Source organism: Chinchilla lanigera, unplaced genomic scaffold (genome assembly GCF_000276665.1).
Source record: "Chinchilla lanigera isolate Chin_1 unplaced genomic scaffold, ChiLan1.0 scaffold00007, whole genome shotgun sequence".
In the NCBI taxonomy this organism is placed as follows: Eukaryota; Metazoa; Chordata; class Mammalia; order Rodentia; family Chinchillidae; genus Chinchilla; species Chinchilla lanigera.
Genome location: NW_004955408.1, coordinates 8,988,401 through 8,997,598, shown reverse-complemented (window position 1 = coordinate 8,997,598; position 9,198 = coordinate 8,988,401). Strand labels below are relative to the sequence as shown.

The window sequence follows — 9,198 nt, the reverse complement described above, 5'->3', positions numbered from 1 at the left end:
GCTGCCTTCTGTTCCTGGTGACTGTGGCTCCAATAGGCATGGAGAATGGTAGGCTTCCCTTGACTGTGCAGATGATATCAGTTCTTTCCATGTGCCATGTACCGGTCTTTGAAAAGAACCCATCCGGCTCATACCCATCCTCTCTGCCCATACTAACCGAATTCCTCTGAATCTTCTCTTTGCTCAGCTTCCCCACCTCACCACACGAGCCTCAGGCAGAGCAGCCCTCCCAGTCTCTTAGCACATTATCTGGCCTTAATATAGGGTTGCACGATTATGTGGAACAATGTAGAAGGCCGGGAAGACTTTGCAGAAGGAGCCCACCAGCCTCCCTGCAGGAGGAGAGCAGGATGCTGGGGACAGGGAGAGGGTGAGGCCATTGGTGGCATACGGTGTGGAGTGGGGGTCACCACACTCTGGAGGGCCTGGACTTGGCCTTGTGGGCAGTGAGGCGACACCAAGGACACTGCAGAACAGGAAGGCAGATGGAGCAGAGAGTGATGGCGACTGTTAGAGAAGTGTGAACGACAATCGCGACAAAGCAGTGAGGACAGCAAAGGCAGAAGGAAGAACGGGGTGTCAGGCATTAAAACTCCCTCAGTGGTGCTTTTTGCCTCTTACAGATTTTTCTCCTTTGGTGGCCTCAACATTCAGGCATTATTGTCTCTGTTTTGCAGGTAAGAAACTTGTGGTAGTGACAGAGCCAGGCCCTCAAATCCAGGTCTGCCGTCTCCTGGCCATTCACTTGGCCATGGAAGACTGCTTCACTGAGACAGCTGGCCGGAGGACGGACAGGGAAGCTCGGCCACCTGAGCCGCTGCCACTTTCTCTCCCCGGTCTCCTCTCCCACACACCCCACCTCCCCTACCAAATGGTAACAGGAGACACCTTCACTTCTCTTGGCTTTGGCTGATGGCGCAAGCAGGGCCAGTGAAGGTTTTCTACATTCAAATACAAACAGGGGCAACTTCTAAGAAAAAAAAATGGAATCTCACATGAATCACTGAAATGGACTGAACTAGACAAGAATCTTCTCACACTGGCCCAGAGACGGTGGATTCAAGGTTATCCAGTTGTACAGTGACCCCGCTTGTCCAGCGCCCCCCTCGTTTTGGCACCCTTCATGACATGTGGGGACACGAGTCCCCGGCATTCCTAGCAGACTCATTTTTGAGCATCCTTCAGGTCCACAGGTAGAATTCAGGATGTCTCTGAACCTGGATGGAAAACATTCCACTTCTATTTTCACTAAGCTCTAACTCAAGCCAAACATTTTGTTCTATAAGGAACGTAAGCCATGCACCCTAGCAGTGTTCGCAGCTCCTGTGACTGGGTCACCAAGAGAAATCAAGACATTTTCACACCACCTAATAGTCACTGCAAATCTTTCCAGATATCATTTATGCTCAGCTCTACTTTATTTATTTATTTTTAGTACCGGGAATCAAACTCAGGAGCTTGCGCTTGCCAGGCAGGCGCTGCACCGCTGAGCTATATCCCCGGCCCTCAGCTCTCCTTAAAAGTCACCATAGTTAATATATCTGCCACCAGACCTCATTTTTAATGCATTAGGAAAGAAGCACATATACTACATCATAAACATGAAAAGATCTTGGTAACTGTATTTCAATATGATTGGTTCCCATTGTTGTCCTATATATTTTATTTTATAGTTTTTAAAGACGCTCTGGGAAGGGCTCCATAGGCTTCCCCAGATCGCCAGATGGTACCATGGCATCATATGGTTAAGAACCTCTGCCTAGGACTTCTCTTCCTGAAGAGAGGCGGCCAGGGAGCCTGCCGGAGGATGCCAAAAGAGGGTATTTAGGGCCCAGGGTCCCCGGAGGCCCCTCTGCTCCAGTGTGCACTCTCAGCCCAAGGAAAATGAGACAGGAAACTGGGGCAGGAGCAAGGGGACTCTGAGAAGTAGAGCAGAAGCCAACAGGCCAGGCTGCAGGGATCAGTCTAGTGGCACAGAACTGAATTCCTTCACCCCCAGCTCTGCCATGCTCCTGAGGACCCCGGGGATCCAGTCCCTCCCCCCCACACCCACCTTGTCTCTGTCTCTTCTCTGAGCAAAGAGAGCAGAAGCAACATGGCTGGAGAGGCCCTGCTTCTGGGTGTGCATCTGCGTCTGCCTGGCCTTCCTGTGTGACTCTGAGCAAATCATCTTCCCACCTGGACAGCAGTTCTTTTTTTTTTTTTCTTTTTTTTTACTTTTGAGAAATACATCTATTTTCTCCCACTATTTATATATATATATTTTTTGGACAGCAGTTCTGATACCTGCGTAACAGGGAGGCTGGCCTGCTCTGGGACAGCGTATCTCTGGCATTTCTTCTGCTGTTTCCCCTTGCCATGTCTGCAGCAGACATTATTGATCACAGACTCTGATTATTCCATGCCTGGGTGCAGCTCCAACACTGCTGCTGGATCAGACATAGCAAGTGAAACAAGGTTCATTTGCTACGACTGTACTAAATGAGCTACACGTAAAGCACCACCTACATTTCCACCTCCGATATTCCATGGCTCTAACGATCTGATCTCAGAAACCCAAGGAAGACACCAGACAGATGGTGAAGACTTGTAAGGAAGGCTATCTCTAATCTCTGATCCACAGAAAGATGTTCTCAGCTAGACTTTATATTTTCTTGCATGTACTCTAGAGCAAAACTGGGGTCAGAATAGGACACCTGCATGCTGAAATCTCAATAGAGCTCCCATGGCTCAGTCAGGTCTACTGCAGAGGAAGGAAGGGAGACAGGTGGAAATCAAACTCTTTGATCACAGTGTTGGGAAGTGATGCCCTTCACTACGTGCCACCAGGACCTTCCTCTCCCCAACTGTCCCACATCACAAGGGTCATCACGCAGTGATGGAGGCAGAGTGAACAACACTGGCTATCCTGCGATAATTTACACTCAGCGAGTGTAAGTGAGTCCACATGGACTCACTGTGTAGCCCAGGCTGACCTCAAACTCGTGGTGATCCTCCTGGTTCAGCCTCGAGGGCTGGGATTACAGGTATGCACCACCTTGCCTGGCCAAATGTTGTAATGAGTTTAACACACCTAGCACAACTATTAGCCTATAGTAGGTGCTTAATAACTGCAGTTACTCCACTAAAGTGTCTCCAAGCTTCACTTGTGGGGTCTGGAGGGACCCCCTCGACACTGCACCTAAATGTATCCATCTCAAGGCCCGCAGGCTGTGTGTGCCCAAAATTCTCACTCAGATACCCAAAACACTCAAATATATTCACACTATGTGGTTACTTTTCTCTCATTGCTGAGACAAAATACCCGATGCCCACAATTAAGGAAGGAAAGGTTTATTTAGCTGACAGTTTGTGGAGGTTTCAGTCCATAATCAGCTGGCTCCAAAACAGGGTGGAACATGGCACAGGGCAACACTTCAAGGCAGCAGAAGACAGCAAAAGCAACAAGAGCGAAAGGGTTGGCAAGCCTCTTTTCCTCCCTTATATTGTATGCTGGCTATCTTCCCAGGCCATCTCCCTGCCCTCCAGTTCCACAGGCTCAGGATGTTTACAAAGTGAGGACCCTGGCCTCCTGCTCAGCTTTTAAACTTCTCAAGTTGACACAATGTATCAACCATTACACACATACCCTGCATCCACCCTTGGGAGGATTCTGAGATGCCAAGGCTGGTTACCAAGGATAGGTGTTTAGCAGCCTTCCCTGGGGTGCAGCTGTGACTTCCCAGTGTGGGTTAGAATAGCGGCTCATCCCACAGCAAGAGGCTGGCTAGCAGGACCTTGCAGAGGCCAAAGAATTTTTGGACTTTAAACCCACTTGCTCCTGTGCACATGTGTACAAGCAAACACGCGTGCGCACATGTCCCTACATTCCCTATTCCTGGAAACTGCTGTGGCTTTCACTCTACCTCCCGCTCCCTTTGCCTCCCCTGGGAGGAAAGGCTGCCACAATCCTTGAAGTCAGCATTCCCTGAGATTTGTTTTCTTAGCAGGGAGCTGCAGGGGAGGAGAGAACAGGTTGGCTCACGCTCAAATGACTGAACAGAAGGGGCTTTGAGAAGAAAAGTGACTTAAACCCAAGTTCACCAGTAGGTCTTGCAGTATGACCTTGAACCCAAGATGGTCTGACTGCAAAGTGCCTGGCCTAACCTCTGGTCACGCTGCCTCCCTGACCACAGCCACATGTTGGGCCTGGTTTCCTTCCCAAGAGTCATGAGAAAATTCCATGACTTGGTGAGCTATTTGCCCCTTTTTATGATTCTACATTCTGAAAAGTTCTGATAAATAGTATTTAAAAACAACAACCAAAAAACCCTAAAAGGATTTAAACCCTGAGCCCCCATGGTTCCATTTGAGGAATTCTTTCATCACATAATTACTAACAACGATGACAGATCATAAAAACCATCACAAAGGTCATACTTTACAAAACATTGATGACCTGATTTCATCAATTCCGAATTGCATTTGTTTTTTAGATCTCTGCACTTATTTTAAAATATGTGCAATCTAAGCTTCCCTGACATACACTATTTGGCCCCAGGAATAACCCCAGTAGGCAAGCACTGCCAAAATTAAAATCCCCACTTTGCACCTGGGAACACTGAACTGTAGAGTGGGTAAGCAATTTGCCTGAGGATACTAAGCTAGTCAGTGCGGAACCAGGGCTGCGGCCGTTTCCTGATTCCCAGAACAAGCCATGTGCACCATATATTCCTGGCCTGCAAGCGTTGTACTCTCAGAGCCTGCCTCTTCCCACCACTGGCCTGGCCATGGCCCGGAGAGGCCAGAGCAGATCTCAGCTCTCCCATCTCCACTTCTACGGAGTGGGCCAGAGGTAGGTAAAACCCCTGTGGGGAATCCTGGGAACAGTCTAGTCCGTATCTGAAGTTCTCACACCCAAGGGCCCCCTTTCAAAAACAGGTCCCATGTATGAGGTAGAAGCAGCACTATTTGCACCTGGTGTTCTCATAAACCTGTGAAAGGGACATCTAAGGGCTCCCCTCTTGGGGTCCTCATGTTCTGAATATTCCTCACAAGCACCCTATTTCTTCTCTTTCAAAAGGTCAAACGAAAATTAAATATTGACTCTAGATAAGACCATACAGACAAACGGAAACATCACATTTCCCTGCTTTTGGCAAAATTTGCATCAGCTCTGCAGTTTGTCCCTGCTGACCAGAAAACACTGGCTGGCTCCTACGGGGCCACCATTCGCGATGAAGGGGAAAGCCCATTAGCACTCACTGTGCAACAGGCAGAAATCCTTCAGAACAAGGGGAGTGACAGGAAAACAGAAAAAGGGAAAAGCAGACCTAGGAACTGAGCTCCTCATTTTCCCAGATGGGGCCTGTAGGCTCAGAGAGCTGGAGTGACTTGTCCAAGGTCACAGAGCAGGGCCAGGAGCAGCTCCCAAGCTTTCTGCCCCTTGGACAGAGGCATCACTCCTGCTCCACCAGCCCCTTCTGAGGTTCAGGAAGCCAGAGGCCTCAGGACTTACCGTGGCTGCTGAAATGGGTCAGGACAGGGACCTGGCTTCCTCCTGTCACATGTGGACTCCTTCCTGGGGGCAACTGCCAAAGCCACGCTGTCTTTCCTTGTTGGGAGCCTGCCAGGGCCGCTAGGCATGGAGCCTCTTGGAAAGTGGGCTGTGTGCCAGGTGAACAAGGTCTCCCCAAAGAGAGGTCCCTCCGGGATATGCAGCAACCAGGCCCCGGGCTCACGGTGCCCGTGGAGGGCTCAGTTATATCCAGGCACGAGGCTGTCTCCTGCCACAGAGGGTGGGGATCTCTTCGGGTTGCCAGGCATTTCCAGCCAGCTGCTGGTGCCTTTAAGAGACCTGCCACCACTCATTGGCTGAGCAAGACTCCTCCTCCCTCTTTACCTGCACAGGTGAGAGTCCCCAGGCTTAGGGCAGACCAGGAACCCAGGTGAGTAAACAACCAGTGGACTCTGCCTCCTACACAGCCTCAGAGCTGGGCCTCCTTTCTCACCACCACCGGCTGACTCCACTGCGGGGAGCAGCCGGGCAGCAGCGGACCAAACACTACAGAATGCTCGGTGCCGTGCAGCTGACTGGCTCACAGGAGCCCCAGACCAGAGTGATTTATAGTCTTCTTTTTCAGGTAGAAAATTCCAGGCCCCAGGGGAAAAGGGACATGTGCAGATCAGAGCACTCTTGGCAGGAAGGCTGGCAGTGAGAGGATCTGAGGATCCAAACCCAAGGCTCTTCCTCTGACTCCCCGTACAGTGGTGGCAGTGAGAGGATCTGAGGATCCAAACCCAAGGCTCTTCCTCTGACTCCCCGTACAGTGGTACTGGGCCATACCACCGCCTTGTCGTGAGGGCTGTGGCAAATCCCTCACTGCCTCGGTTTCCTCATCTGTGAAATGGTACAGTCATGCCTGTGATTCTACACTCACTATATAAGTATGTATCCTTGGCTTAATGCTGAAAGCAGGTTTGGAGATTGTCTAGCTCATCCACTCATTTGGCATTCATTCATTGATTCATTCATTCATTCAACAGGCATTGTTATTCAGCAAACATCCCGTGGCTGGCACTATTTTCACTCTTAGGAAGACATCAATGGACAAGAGAGTCAAGAATCCGACTCTTCCTGAGTTGACATGCTAGGCAGAGGGGATTAGATATAAACAAGTCCGTAAGTTAGACAGGTAATAATGCCATGAAGAACGAAGCTGGTATGGTAAGGTAATGAGGATGAGTATTTGTGGGTATGTGGTCAGGGAGGCCCACTTCATGGAGGTGATTTTGCGGGAGATCTGGAATGATGGGAGGAGTGGAGCAAGAGTTAGCCAGGCCCTGGGGCAGATGTGTTTGGCGAACAGAAAGGAAGCTGCTCTGGCCAAAATCCAGACCAGTCCCTGTACTCCATTCTTTAATAGATAAGAAGGCATTCAGGGTGGTGACTCCACTCGCCCAAAATTCCTTTCTCATCCTCATATATGGAGGAGAAAAACTGAAGCCCAGCGGTCATTCCACTAGCCACACTGCTGTGACCTCATGCTTCCTCCACGCTGCAGAAAACGGCAAGCTCTCAGAGAGCAAGGACTATGATCTAAAAGTTTACTATATTGAAGAACAAAATCTTGACCAACAGAATATAGTATTAAAAGTTCTAGCCCTAATGCAAACTGCCAGGCAGTCTCACAGGGTCAGCACAGACCCTGGTGCAATTCCTTCCTACCTTGACTTTAAGAGGTTTTTATTTGGATATTTAAAACACAGCTGGCTGTTTTCCGCTATTGGCCTTGCTTTGCTGAGCTTGTTGGGTAATGGGATGGGATAAAGCAAACAGTGATGTTGGTATTTTTGAGGACCAGGGCTTTTGGTTTGGGATGAAGGATTCGTAAATAAAAGAGGGAAGGGGTTACATAAAAACCTTACAGTTCTGGATTTAGGGGAAACAAAGCTTCTGTAAGTAAGGAGGGGAAAGGGCTTGAAGGGAGGGGAGGAGAATGGGAAGAAAGGAAGATGCAAGATATATCACGTACAGGTACAAATTCCCTATGATGAATATTATCATTATGAATATCTAAATGTATCAATAAAATATAATTCTGGATATTTTTTGTGATGATGGGGCTTTCCAACAATAAGCAAGTGCTCTACTGCTGAGCTATACTCCCAGCCCAGAATCCTGGATTTCAATCCGAAGTTTTAGTCTGAGTTTTTAAGGTAACTGATCTGCACACAGACTAGATAACCATGTCTCCTCTTTCTGTCCCTTGTTTCCAGGTCTAGAAACAATGGCCAGCCCTTTAGTAAGCAGTGTGCGCTATCAGTGCACACACCGTCGTCTCTAAATATTATTTTCCTTGAAAAATAAACAGCTGATTCTGCTTTTGGGCTGAAAATGCACAGTATGTACTGAGACTATTTTCCACTGCCAAAATCAAGGATGGCGTTGTGTCAGGGAGACCTGAAGAGATTCTTGTTGGCCAAAGTCAACAATTTGAGCATCAAGAAAGAAAATAATTGCAGTGGGTTGAAAACCATCAAATATACTTAAATCCCTACGTTCATGATTATATATATTCACATGAACAATCCTCAGTGATCATCTTTGGAAGATGTTAGGAAATCAATTGGTTATTTTGAAAACTGGTGAGTCAAAGAGAAACAATCAAGCATTTATTCTGTCTTTCCCGTAAGAACTGTGCCTCAGGCAACCAAGGTCTCTACAGAAGCATTCCAGCAAGTAAAATGGAAAAAGAATGAAGGATTGACTTAACAGATCACCATTTTGTAACTCCTCCTGAATTAACTGATCTGATGGTATTACAAAAAAGAGAAAACAATCAGACAATTCTGGACGGAATTAAGTATCACCTCCTATGAAGAAATACTGTCCCCCAAAACCCAGCATGAATCTGATCAAGTCTTTAAAGCAGAGGTTGGCAGTATCTCTCTAAAGGGCCAGTATCTCTCCGCTGATATGTAATCTCTACTGCAACAGTTCAGTCCTAGACACATGCTACACACACGGGCCTGACTGTGTTCCAGTAAAATCCCATTTCCAAAACCTTCTCCCACCAAAAAAAGCCAAAACAGTGAAGCTATGGAGCATAACTTGCCAACTTGTTCTTGATCTGTCTACCAACTTACAGTGAACGTAAGGACTGAGGAACACGCAAAATGACACCACAGGGATAATAACAAGTAAAATCCAAACAAGGGGAATACTGGCAGGAAAATAACCTGATTTATTTAACCAATAAATTTTAAGATACAGGGAAGAGGGGGAGTAATGGAAGGTGTATTTGTGGATTCAAAGAAATTGAAGAAAAATATGAACCAGGCACAATTATAATTCAATCAAATATAAAAATAATTAAGGCAATTGGGAAAATGTGAACACTACTTGAATATTTGATGACATTTAAAAATATTCCTCACATCTAGAAGTATTTGATGATGTATTATAGTTAGGCTTATAAAGGAGAATAGGCCTGGGTGAGAACTGGCTCAGTGGTAAATACAGGTGTTTAGCATGTTCGAGGCCCTGGATCTGATCCCCAATAACACGAAAACAACAAAGCACAAGGGAGGATTTTAGAAATATATACTGAAATGTTCACAGATGAAGCAGTATGATGTCCAAGATTTGGTTCAAAATAATGGTAGATTATAAAGGAACAAAATCAGTAGGCATTGATAATTGTTGAATTAGATGAC

The 9,198-nt window shown here is 47.2% G+C and overlaps 1 long non-coding RNA gene across 1 annotated transcript; it reads left to right on the top strand.

Annotated features, from left to right (window-relative positions):
* LOC102005341 lies at window positions 1-8,755 on the top strand. The gene is made up of 2 exons (XR_259674.1): window positions 1-48; window positions 7,759-8,755. It is a non-coding gene; the product is annotated as an uncharacterized LOC102005341 (long non-coding RNA).
* Window positions 8,756-9,198: the final 443 nt, after the last annotated feature.